Source organism: Salmo trutta, chromosome 5 (genome assembly GCF_901001165.1).
Source record: "Salmo trutta chromosome 5, fSalTru1.1, whole genome shotgun sequence".
NCBI classification, from domain to species: Eukaryota; Metazoa; Chordata; class Actinopteri; order Salmoniformes; family Salmonidae; genus Salmo; species Salmo trutta.
In genome coordinates this window covers 66,364,200-66,376,836 of record NC_042961.1, presented here as the reverse complement: position 1 = coordinate 66,376,836, position 12,637 = coordinate 66,364,200, and the positions used below count along the sequence as shown (strand labels likewise).

General features: G+C 41.3%; 1 long non-coding RNA gene across 2 annotated transcripts; it reads right to left on the bottom strand.

The window, feature by feature from the left end:
• Nucleotides 1–361: 361 nt before the first annotated feature.
• LOC115194873 (uncharacterized) lies at nt 362–5,972 on the bottom strand. 2 transcript variants are annotated; one of them, XR_003878521.1, is made up of 5 exons: nt 5,865–5,972; nt 4,760–4,838; nt 1,527–1,658; nt 1,296–1,391; nt 362–446 (listed from the first exon to the last, which is right to left on the bottom strand). It is a non-coding gene; the product is annotated as an uncharacterized LOC115194873 (long non-coding RNA). The 2 variants fall into 2 exon arrangements; XR_003878520.1 differs by lacking the exon at nt 362–446 and adding an exon at nt 1,050–1,176.
• Nucleotides 5,973–12,637: the final 6,665 nt, after the last annotated feature.

Here is a 12,637-nt window from a genome sequence, read left to right as displayed (position 1 = left end):
GGCTGAACATTTCCTTACCCCTCAAGTTATTAATTCCCCTTCACCTAGGGCAATGATGTGAATCACCCATACTTTCATGCTAGCTAATACTGTACTAACCATGTTCATTTTCTGGCAAGTTGCCTCCAAATACTGGCATGAACATTAAGTACCCTAACAATGATTAGATTAGTCTGGCCCCAAAAGATCAGAAGGAAGCAAATGTAACAAAACCAGGAGATATGAACCATATTTCATCAAGTCATCCTACAAGTTCTAATACAACATTTACTCATGTAAAGACCAAGAGCATGTACTTTATTTTACAGGATGATATAATGCCTGAAGCAAACAATGGAATGATTTAGTGAAATGTGAAGATGTAGATTTAGTAAAGGGGTCTTTCATCCCTCTGTGGCCTGGAACAATTCTTCAGCCTCAGAGTAGCATGGTTCTGACTGTGGACTCTGTATATATTGGAATGACATTTTGATGTCTATGGAGGACCAAAGCTGCCATAGAGTTAAATGAATATATAAAGAGAAATCCACAAAAAAAGGAAATACTGACAGATTTGATTCCACAGTCAACGTCCTGCAATCAGAGTTAGGATGCTAATATTTGTAAACTCTTTCAGTTGTTTTCTGTGGGTGTCACTGAGTAACCTGATGCCCCATATCATGGACCCTAAGATCATAGGAGTAAAAAAAACAACCTTGCCTGTGCACGTGACTAACCCCACAACCCACTTCTAAACTGTCCATCTTTCTGATTTCCACCAATCAGAGTTGATGTCAGAGTGATTAGAGGGACAATAGAGTGCTGAGTACCAGGCAGTTAGCAAGTGTGGTAGGCTACTAATGACCATCACCAGCATCAGAGCTTGGAGAAGCCTAATTACTAAATGGTCACGTGGAATTTGACTGCCTTCATGTCCTGTAACCACCGGTGTGTGGGGGTAATACAGTCACCATAACAGCCCTACTCCTTCCTCCATTTCCCAGAACTGGACTGGTTCAGATAAATTGTTCAGCATATCAGCACACCAACAATAAAGAGAGCAAATCATCAACAGTTAAATCTCTGGATTTCTTTATTTATTTGTATGGAATGTGAATCAGTTCCTGTAGTACAGTAAAGAAAACTGTCAAAGTCTTTTCAACGTCTTCGTTCCAACATTTTTGTCTACGGCCACAGCTACAATTACAGACAAAAACAACAACAACATAAACATTAACATCCAGCTGCAAAGAAATAACATTTAGTGAATGAGTGAGAGTGTGTATGTGTGTTTGTTTCTTTGTGTGTATATACACCTTGCTGGAACAGTTGCTAGCAGTTGATAGCAGTGCCTGGTGGAGTCTCCGTACCCTGGATCTTCTTTCCAGTACTGGTCACACACCAACAGTAACCTACCAGAAAAAGACATGTTAAAAACCTGTTACAAATACAATATTTACACATTTTACTGTAACACATTGAATTGTCACATTCAACTGAATTGGAGAATTTACTGTGTGCTTCTGTGTATGTGCGTCAGTGGTAACCTGTAGAGCTCCAACATTGCTCAGGGGTGTATTGTCCATCGTCATCACAAGTCGGGATAAAGGCTCCAATTGGGCCATTTATCACGGCATCTCTAGCACGCTCACAGCGAGTCTTGTGTCGTATCATACCATCTGGATAAACAGGTAACATACATTGTAATGTTGACATAACATTGCTGGACATACATTCTGGATGCTTGGGCTGTCAATCTCAATCTTATACATCTCTGGATCAAGAGAAGTGGCAGGCGGTTAGAGAGTTGGGCCAGTTACTGAAAGATTGCTAGTTTGAATCCCTGAGATGAGAAGTTGAAATATCTGTCTATGTGCCCTTGAGCAAGGCACAACCTTAATTTATAGTGTCACAGCTGACCTTTTTAACCTCTCTAGGGTAAGTGGGATGAAATCGTCTATTCAACAGCCAGTGAAAAATCAGCGCACCACATTTAAAACCACAAAATGTCATAATTCAAAGTTCTCAAACATAGGACTAATTTACACCATTTTATAGATACACTTCTCCTGAATCGAACCACGTTGTCCGATTTCCAAAAGGCTTTACAGCGAAAGCAAAACATTAGATTATGTTAGGAGAGTACATCGACACAATAACCACACAGCCATTTTCTAAGCAACTAGCATGCATCACAAATACCCAAACCACAGCTAAATGAAGCACTAACCTTTGACGATCTTCATCAGATGACACTCCTAGGACATTATGTTATACAATACATGCATTTTTTTTGTTCGATAAAGTTCATATTTATATATATAAAATCAGCATTTTACAGTGGCGCGTGACGTTCAGAAAATATTTTCCCTCCAATACTGTCGGTGAATCAACATCACTATGTACAAAAATACACGTCATAAACTTTGGTAAAATATTATACTATCATTCAAAGAATTATAGAATTAACATCTCGTGAATGCAACCGCATTGCCAGATTTCAAAATAACTTTACTGGGAAATCATGCTTTGCAATAATCTGAGCACTGCGCCCAGAAAAATACGCTTTGCGATACAGATAGCCGCCATGTTGGAGTCATCTAAATTCATAAATAGTATTAGAAATATTCACTTACCTTTGATGATCTTCATCAGAAGGCACTTCCATGAATCCCAGATACTCAACAAATGTTGTTTTGTTCGATAAAATCCATAATTTATGTGCAAATAGCTCCTTGTGGTTCGCGTGTTCAGTAGGCTACTCAAAATGTACGAAGCGCGCGGAAAATGTCACGACGAAAAGTAAAAACAAAATCGATTTACGTTCGTTCAAACATGTCAAACGTTGTATAGCATAAATCTTTAGGGCCTTTTTCAATCAGAACTTCAACAATATTCCAACCGGACCATTGCATTGTCTTATAAAACGTTTTGGAACAAAGCAGCCACCCACATGAACGCACGCCTATGTAGTGATGGCCCTCCCCTTGTAACCAACTTTCCAGGCTTCTCCTTTGGTCTGTGTTTACCGGAGAAGACTCAAAATGAACCCTAACTCACTGTGTGTTCGATTGGCAATGACTTGAAAGGACTACAAGCACCAGAATTCTCACTTCCTGCTTAGATTTTCTCAGGTTTTTGCCTGCCATATGACTTCTGTTATACTCACAGACATCATTCAAATAGTTTTAGAAACTTTAGAGTGTTTTCTATCCAAATCTACTAATAATATGCATATTCTAGTTCCTGGGCCCGAGTAGTAGGCCGTTTAATTTGGGTACATTTTTCATCCGCCCGTGAAAATACTGCCCCCTACCCTAGTGAGGTTAAATATACTGAAGTATCAACATTAAATGTAATTGATCAAATATACTTAAATTGTTTAACTTGGGTCAAATGTGTCTGGTAGCCTTTCACAAGCTTCCCACAATAAGTTGGGTGAATTTTGGCCAATTCCTCCTGACAGAGCTGGTGTAACGGAGTCAGGTTTGTAGGCCTCCTTGTTCGCACACGCTTTTTCAGTTCTGCCCACAAATTTGATAGGATTGAGGTCAGGGCATTGTGATGGCCACTCCAATACCTTGACTTTGTTATCCTTAAGCCATTTTGCCGAAACTTTGGAAGTATGCTTGGGGTCATTGTCCATTTGGAAGACCCATTTACGACCAAGCTTTAACTTCCTGACTGATGTCTTGAGATGTTGCTTCAATATATGCACATCATTTTCCGTCCTCATGATGCCATCTATTTTGTGAAGTACACCAGTCCCTCCTGCAGCAAAGCACCCCAACAACATGACGCTGCCACCCCCACGCTTCACAGTTGGGATGGTGTTCTTCGGCTTGCAAGCCTCCCCCTTTTTCCTCCAATCATAACGATGGTCATTATGGCCAAACAGTTCTATTTTTGTTTCATCAGACCAGAGGACATTTCTCCAAAAAGTACAATATTTGTCCCCATGTGCAGTTGCAATCCGTACTTTGGCTTTTTTATGGCGGTTTTGGAGAAGTGACTTCTTCCTTGCTGAGTTGCCTTTCAGGTTATGTCGATATAGGACTCGTTTTTACTGTGGATACTTTTGTACCCATTTCCTCCAGCATCTTCACAAAGTCCTTTGCTGTTGTTCTGGGATTGATTTGCACTTTTCGCACCAAAGTACGTTCATCTCTAGGAGACAGAACGTGTCTCCTTCCTGAGCGGTATGACGGCTTCGTGGTCCCATGGTGTTTATACTTGCGTACTATTGTTTGTACAGATGAACGTGGTACCTTCAGGTGTTTGGAAATTGCTCCCAATGATGAACCAGACTTGTGGAGGTCTAAAAAAAAGAATTCTGAGGTCTTTGCTGATTTCTTTTGAATTTCCCATGATGTCAAGCAAAGAGGCACTGAGTTTGAAGGTAGGCCTCGAAATACATCCACAGGTACACCTCCACTTGACTCAAATGATGTCAATTAGCCCATCAGAAGCTTCTAAAGCCATGACATTATTTTCTGGAATTTTCCAAGCTGTTTAAAGGTACAGTCAACTTAACGTATGTAAACTTCTGACCCACTGGAATTGTGATATAATTCAGTGTAAGTGAAATAATCTGTCTGTAATAATATTTGGAATAATTACCTGTGTCATGCACGAAGTAGATGTCCTAACCGACTTGCCAAAACTATAGTTTGTTATCAAGAAATTTGTGGAGTGGTTGAAAAACGAGTTTTAATGACTCCGACATAAGTGTATGTAAACTTCCAACTTCAACTGTAAGTGTGAGGTATGTCACTCTTACCTATGGGAGCAAAGGTGTCTCCCAGAGCAAAAGCTGTGCTGACAAGCAGAATGATGGTCAATGCCACCATGGTGATAGTCTGGAGAGAGAGAGAGAGAGAGAGAGAAGTTGAGCATTCGAATCAGCTGTGCTTGTACTGGAATACTCCAAATCAGTGGAATGGCTGTGGGTACTAGAGGAGACGTTAGGAAATCCTGTGTTAGGTACATAACCTACTGTACAGCTGGGGGTACTAGAGGAGAGGTTAGGAAATCCTGTGTTAGGTACATAACATACTGTACAGCTGGGGGTACTAGAGGAGAGTGTCACGTTGTTATCAAGGAGACAGGAATGCATAATCGTTTTTTATTTATTTACCCAAATTACAGATTGCCATGTAAAGGCACGAGGACGAAGACCTAACAAACACGAATACAAAACACAGGGCTGAAACCCAAACAGAAGAGCGAGGTGTACCTTGAATAAATACACAGGACGAGACCAGATAACAAAAGCGCACAATCATACAACACGGGACAAGACCCGTAATCATCAGTGCACAAAACAAGCGGCACGAAAGCCAACACAACAAGGCACAGGTACTCACACGACCAACAACCAACGGACATTGGGACAATAATCGACAGCCCAATTGAGAACAAAGGGCACACTTATACAATTACTATTCAGGTGTGGGTAATGACACAGTTCAGTTTCTAGAGGCCGGTGACGTAGACCTTTGAAACTGGTGCACGGAAAGAGCAACAGTACCGGGGGGGTCCGTGACTGAGAGGTTAAGGAAACCCTGTGTTAGCTACAAAAATGATGCAACTGCTAAGGCAGCATTTTCTCAACTCGGTCCTGGTGATCCCAGGTATCATCTCTTCAACTACATACAATAGATTCACCTAGCACACAGGAACATGGGATGCTTCCCAAAAGGCTTCTTATCCCCTATGTAGTGCACTACTTTGGACCAGGACCCACAGTGAACTAAATAGAGAATAGCTCAGGGCCACAAAGGTAATATGGACCCTTGTCTAAAGTAGCTCACTACATAAGGAATAGGAGGTCAGTTGGGACGCAGACAGGGACAGTGTTAGATGAAGAGATGTAAAAATCTCACCTTCTGAAGTCTTCAGTTGTAGCTTTACTTCTTCAGAGATCTTCAAAGGTCTTCACTGGGTCTCTCTCTGTCCTGCCTGTGAGTTGAGTTCTACCTCTCCCTCCTCTCCTTTTTAAGGACCCGTCCAGTCAGACCCCTCCCTCTATTTTTCTCAATCTATCTCTCATCCTTCAAACCTCTGCATACTTTCTGTCCAGCCCAACACCTGCTGGACCTGTCCAACATCTACCGGTTTGACAGGGTTGGGGTCAATTCAAAGTGAAGGTATGCAACTTTTGTAACACATTCATGTGTTGCATATTGGGTCACAAGATGGTTATGAAGATTATCTTGAACATTGATGTCCTACTGAATGTTCTACTTAATTCTACCTAATTGAAGCTGAGGAAGATGTAGTCTGAAGTGCATTATAATGTCTTGGAAACACAATGACATTTCAGAATGAGATAAATAATGAGCAGGAAAACCTTTGTCATCATTGTGATGTCACCAGATAGACTTTAGATGCAGCATAACGTTAACTATAAGCTCTGGAATGTTACATTCATTTTAATTAACTGCCAACCCTGCTGTCTGTCTTATTGACCTTTTGCCCCAGAATGTTGGGCAACTGATCGTAGAGCTCCAATGAATAGCAACTGTCGTCAAGTCCAACACCTTGGACAAGCTCATGTTTAAAACACATGAAATCCATTGAGATGATTACAAAAAGGTAGAGTTTTCATTGAAAAACAAATAGTTTCAAATGGCTAAATATTTCAACAGCGCACCAGGGATACTTGCTACTGTGATTCCTGAAATGCAGAGTCTGTTGGGTATTTTTTCAAATACGAAATGATTATTTTGTTTGCTGGCTCAGCTGGTTAGCGAGCTCTGTCTCATTGACAACCCAATGTTGCTGATGGCCAGCTATCTATCCTGTTAATATAACTTGTTTTGTTAGCTAGGTAAGTTAGCCATGTTATGAACACAAGTCTCATCTGCTGTCGACATAAGGATTCCATTTGAGAGCACTAGCTAGTTAGCTCCAAAAGTGGTTGGTAACTTTTGGCTGCATGCTGACAGTGCATTCAGAGCCATTAATTTATATAAATCGACTTGTATTTTTTTCCAGAGTTTCCTGGTCTTTGCATTAACAAGATATTAATTTCCAGCATCTTTCAGACCATTGAAGAAAATAAAAAAATGACCGGCACAGCCTGCCCCACCGCTCCCAATGATTCTCAGCTAGCGGTGGCTAATGTTAGCAGACGTTTGTAATACGGTTTTACATCATCGTAGTGCAAAAGTATTGTGCAAGAAATACCACAATCTCAGTGTGATTTAATTTAAAACAGTCTGCAAGATGAGAGGTGATAGATCAATGTCTTAAGGCTAAAGTATTGGAAGAGAGATATGCCGTAGGACCAGCAGCATTCCTTTGTGAGGAGGAGAGAAGGTGGGAGAAGGTGAATAGCTAGCGTGCCTTTTCTTTGTGAGGGTCAAGCCTCTCTTTCACCAAACCTTGTCATCAAGGTGACTTTCTGTATTTCTGGAAGAACAGGACAATGGAATAGATGGATGAGTTGTGTCCCAAATAGAACCCTGTTCCCTATATAGTGGACTAGCTGTGACCCTATAGGCCCTGGTTAAAAGCAGTGTACTATGTAGGGAATATCTTGCAATAGGATTATTGTGAAAGATGGTTCCTATTGTACCCCTGTAGCAAAATATGTTGTCTTAAAAGGTTAATTTAAAGGGCTGTTCAGTATTTCACATCAGTCATGTGTTGCCGTTTAAGAAAGTATCACCTTTAAGGTAATGTAAAGGAGCTAATTTCAACTGCACTGTCCCTCCAAATTCACAGTAGATGGTAAGGGCGAAACCTCTGCTTCAGGCCAGCTCCTTGTAGTCTTTACAAACATTTAGCAGCTTGATCCATATTTGGTCCAACCGGAAGGACACAAGTCTTCTTCTAGAATTGAATCTGTAAGGAGAAGTTACATGTGGCTTTAAAGGCCAGTGTACAAATCACAGCTACAATGTTATTTGAAGATCAGTCAGTCACCTATTCTACAATAAAAATACAGAATGAGTGAAGAAAAGTGGACTCCTACTTGCATCTCCTAGAGCAAAGGCAGCACTGAGAATCAGAAGCCTAGTTCCCAAATGTAGAAATGCTCTGCAGCTTTGGCTATTTCCAAATCTGTCAGAATGCAGGCATTATGGTTGAACCATATTCAATTCTGGGGCTTTTATTGTCCAACAAAAAATAAAAGCATAATATTAAAGGCTGGCAGGTAAGGCTTAGTGGCTTGTAACACCTGTAGGTAAGGTGAAATGGCCATCAGGAAAGTCTGTGATAACTCAGATTATTGCAAAGTGTGCTCTCCCTGTAAAGTTATTTGGAAATCTGTCAAAGCGTTTGCATTCAGGAGATGTTAAATGAGGTACCTGCTGGCAGCATGGGTCCCACCTCTGAAGATCCATCCTTAATACGCTAGATGGTTCTGGTAAGTCACCAGTTACAGCACTGAGCTGTGATCAATAACTCGTGTTGTGAGGGGGGTTAGCAAGACAGCTGAGCACAACATGGAATGAATCCGTTTGAATTTGAGGGAGGGGGGGGTAAAACAAAAACAGCATTTCATAGTTTCTTGTCCACTGAGACTCAGTGCAAAGGGCAACCGAGCAGAACAGTCTACAGGATTATAGATGTAAGAGACATTCTGCTAGCAGGTACCATCATTGGACCATGTCTCATCTCACAAGCTGTAACAAGTCCCTTACAGTTAAATTAAAGGTCTAATACTGGGCTAGCAACACCATAATGCTACACAAGCTAGGATGAACAGGATATTATGCCACAATGCAGGAAATTAAAACCCTTTAAATGTTCCAATAGCAGGAAGGTACTTTAGCCAACCAACAACAGAACCAATAAAGGAACTGGGACACCACAAATGCAGAACAAACCCAGGTAGAACAAGCTGCTTTTATACCAAAGGAATGGAAGAGGAATTGGTGATTAGCAGAGTGAGTTCAGGTGTGGTGAGTTAGCAGGAGAGGGGCGTGTCCAGAGGATAATTGGGAGTTTGTGGAATTAGCATTAGCCTTCAAAACAAGTGCACTACATTTGTCCAGGGCAACATATTCACTATGGGCTCTGGTCAAAAGTAGTGCATTTCATAGGGAATAGAGGGCTATTTGGAATACAATCACATGTCAGTATTCTGCCATGGCCAGCGAAGAGCCCGGGTCTCAATCCTATTGAGCACGTCTGGGACCTGTTGGATCGGAGGGTTAGGGCTAGGGCCATTCCCCCCAGAAATGTCCGGAATCTTGCAAGTGCTTTGGTGGAAGAGTGGGGTAACATCTCACAGCAAGAACGAGCAAATCTGGTGCAGTCCATGAGGAGGAGATTCACTGCATTTCTTAATGCAGCTGGTGGCCACACCAGATACTGACGGTTTATTTTGATTTTGACCCCCACCCCCCCTTTGTTCAGGGACACATTATTCCATTTCTGCTAGTCACATGTCTGTGGAACTTGTTCCGTTTATGTCTCTGTTGTTGAATCTTATGTTAATACAAATATTTACATGAGTTTGCTGAAAATAAACGCATTTGACAGTGAGAGGACGTTTCTTTTTTTGCTGAGTTTATATGTAACATGTTTTTAACATGTCCATTTCTAGTAGGTTACTGTTGGTGTGTGACCACTACTGGACAGATGATCCAGGGTACTAATACTCCACCAAGATCAACTGTTTCACCTAAGTACACAGACACACTCACTCATTCACTAAATGTTAATTCTTTGCATCAGATTCTGAATGCTGTTTCTGTCTGTAATTGTAGATGTGAGCGTAGATGAAAGCCATTGGAACAAAGACTTTGAAAAGACTGACAGTTGTCTTTACTGTACTACAGGAACTGATTCACGTTCCATTAAAATAAATGAAGAAATCCAGAGATTAAACTGTCCATTTCATCACGACCGTCGTAGACAGTGGACCAAAGCGCAGCGGGTTGAGCACTCATTTTTACGTTTTATTACAAAAAACCACAAACACTTTACGAAACAAGAAACCTTATGGACAAACATGATTGCAGGCTAAACACAAAGCTATGCAACCACAACTACCCACAATACCCCATTCTAAATTACCCCTATACATAGGACCTTCAATCAGAGGCAACGAGGAACAGCTGCCTCCAATTGAAGGTCAAATCAAAACTGCACATAGAACTATATCACCGAGATCTAACCTACACACAACCCGACAACACCGAAACACTCTAAACCAATACCCTCTCTACTTAGACACATAAACCACCAAACCCCGAAACACTCTAAACAAGTACCCTCTACATAAACACATAATCTAATAAACCCCTAAACACTCTAAACAAATACCCTCTGCCACGTCCTGACCCAACTATAATAACAAATAACCCCTTTACTGGTCAGGACGTGACATCATTATTGTCGGTTTGATATGCTGAACAATTTATCTGAACCCATCCATTTCTGGGAAATGAAGGAAGGAGTAGGACTCTTTTAAATACAATTTTTAAGACAACATATTTTGCAACAGGGGTACAATAAGAACCATCTTACAAAATAATCCTATTGCAAGATATACCCTACATAGTACACTTCTTTTGACCAGGGCCTATAGGGTCACAACTAGTCCACTATGTAGGGAACAGGGTTCTATTTGGGACATAACTCATCCATTGTCGTGTTCTTCCAGAAAGTCACCTTGAGGACAAGGTTTGGTGAAAGAGATGCTTGACCCTCACAAAGAAAAGGCACGCTAGCTATTCACCCTCTCCCACCTTCTCTCCTCCTCACAAAGGAATGCTGCTGGTCCTACGGCATTTCAGGAATCACAGTAGCAAGTATCCCCGGTGCACTGTTGAAATATTTAGCCATTTTAAACTATGTTTTTCAATCAAAACTCTACCTTTTCTGTAATCATCTCAATGGATTTCATGTGTTTTAAACATGAGCTTGTCCAAGGTGTTGGACTTGACGACAGTTGCTATTCATTGGAGCTCTACGATCAGTTGCCCAACATTCTGGGGCAAAAGGTCAATTAGACAGACAGCAGGGATGGCAGTTAATTAAAATTAATGTAACATTCCAGAGCTTATAGTTAAAGTTGCATCTAAAGTCTATCTGCTGACATCACAATGATGACAAAAGGTTTTCCTGCTCATTATTTATCTCCTGAAATGTCATTGTATCCAAGACATTATAATGCACTTCAGACTACATCTTCATCAGCTTCAATTAGGTAGAATTAAGTAGAACATTCAGTAGGACACCAGTGTTCAAGATAAACTTCATAACCATCTTGTGACCCAATATGCAACACATGAATGTGTTACAAAAGTTGAATACCTTCACTTTGAATTGACCCCAACCCTGTCAAACAGGTAGATGTCGGACATGTCTAGCAGGTTTTGGGCTGGACAGAAAGTATGCAGAGGTTTGAAGGATGAGAGATAGGTTGAGAAAAAAAGAGGGAGGTGTCTGACTGACGGGTCCTTAAAAAGGAGAGGAGGGAGAGGTAGAACTCAACTCACAGGCAGGACAGAGAGACCCAGTGAAGAAGTGAAGCTACAACTGAAGACTTCAGAAGGTGAGATTTCAACATATGTTCATCTAATACTATACTTGTCTGCGTCCCAACTGACCTCCTATTCCCTATGTAGTGAGCTACTTTAGACAAGGGTCTATATTAACTTTGTGGCCCTGAGCTATTCTCTATTTAGTTCACTGTGGGTCCTGGTCCAAAGTAGTGCACTGCATAGGGGATAAGAAGCCATTTGGGAAGCATCCATGTTCCTGTGTGCTAGGAGAATCTGTCTGTGGTTGAAGAGATGATACCTGGAATGACCAGGACCGAGTTGAGAAAATGCTGCCTTAGCAGTTGCATCATTTTTGCAGCTAACACAGGGTTTCCTTAACCTCTCTGTCACGGATCCCTCCGGTACTGTTGCTCTTTCCGTGCACCAGTTTCAAAGGTCTACGTCACCGGCCTCTAGGAACTGAACTGTGTCATTACCCACACCTGTTCCCCATATTCTCCCCTGATTAATAAATGTATAAGTGTGCCCTTTGTTCTCGATTTATTGTTCCAATGTCCATTGGTAGTTGGTCGTGCGAGTACCTGTGCCTTGTTGTGTTAGCTTTCGTGTCGCTTGTATTGTGCGTAGATGATTACGAGTCTCGTCCCATGTATTTATTTAAGGTACTCAGGTTTCAGCCCTGTTTTGTATACGTGTTTGTGTGGTTATAAAAAAATATTGCATGCAGTGGGCATAAAAGTTAAAACAAAACACTTTGCTTTCATAATTAAAGGGTTGAATCTTTATAGTTATGTGATGACAACACGTACCCCAACAAACAACGACTAATCAGACTCAATTCTCGCTAACTGTACTCAATCTGCTTTCAACTTCAAACGACACTTTTGTTTTCGCCATCTCCACCATCCTCCGCACAAATAGAGGGAGGGGTCTGACTGGATGGGTCCTTAAAAAGGAGAGGAGGGAGACTTAGAACTCAACTCACAGGCAGGATTTCAGAAAGTGAGATTTCAACATCTGTTCATCTAATACTGTATGTGACCGTATCTCGAATAGCCCTCAATTGCCTATGAAGTGCACTACTTTTGACCAGAGCCCATAGTGAATGTGGACCCTGCACATGTTTTGAAGAATAATGCTATTTCAACAAAATCCCAATTACCCTCTGGACACGCCCCTCTCCTGCTAAC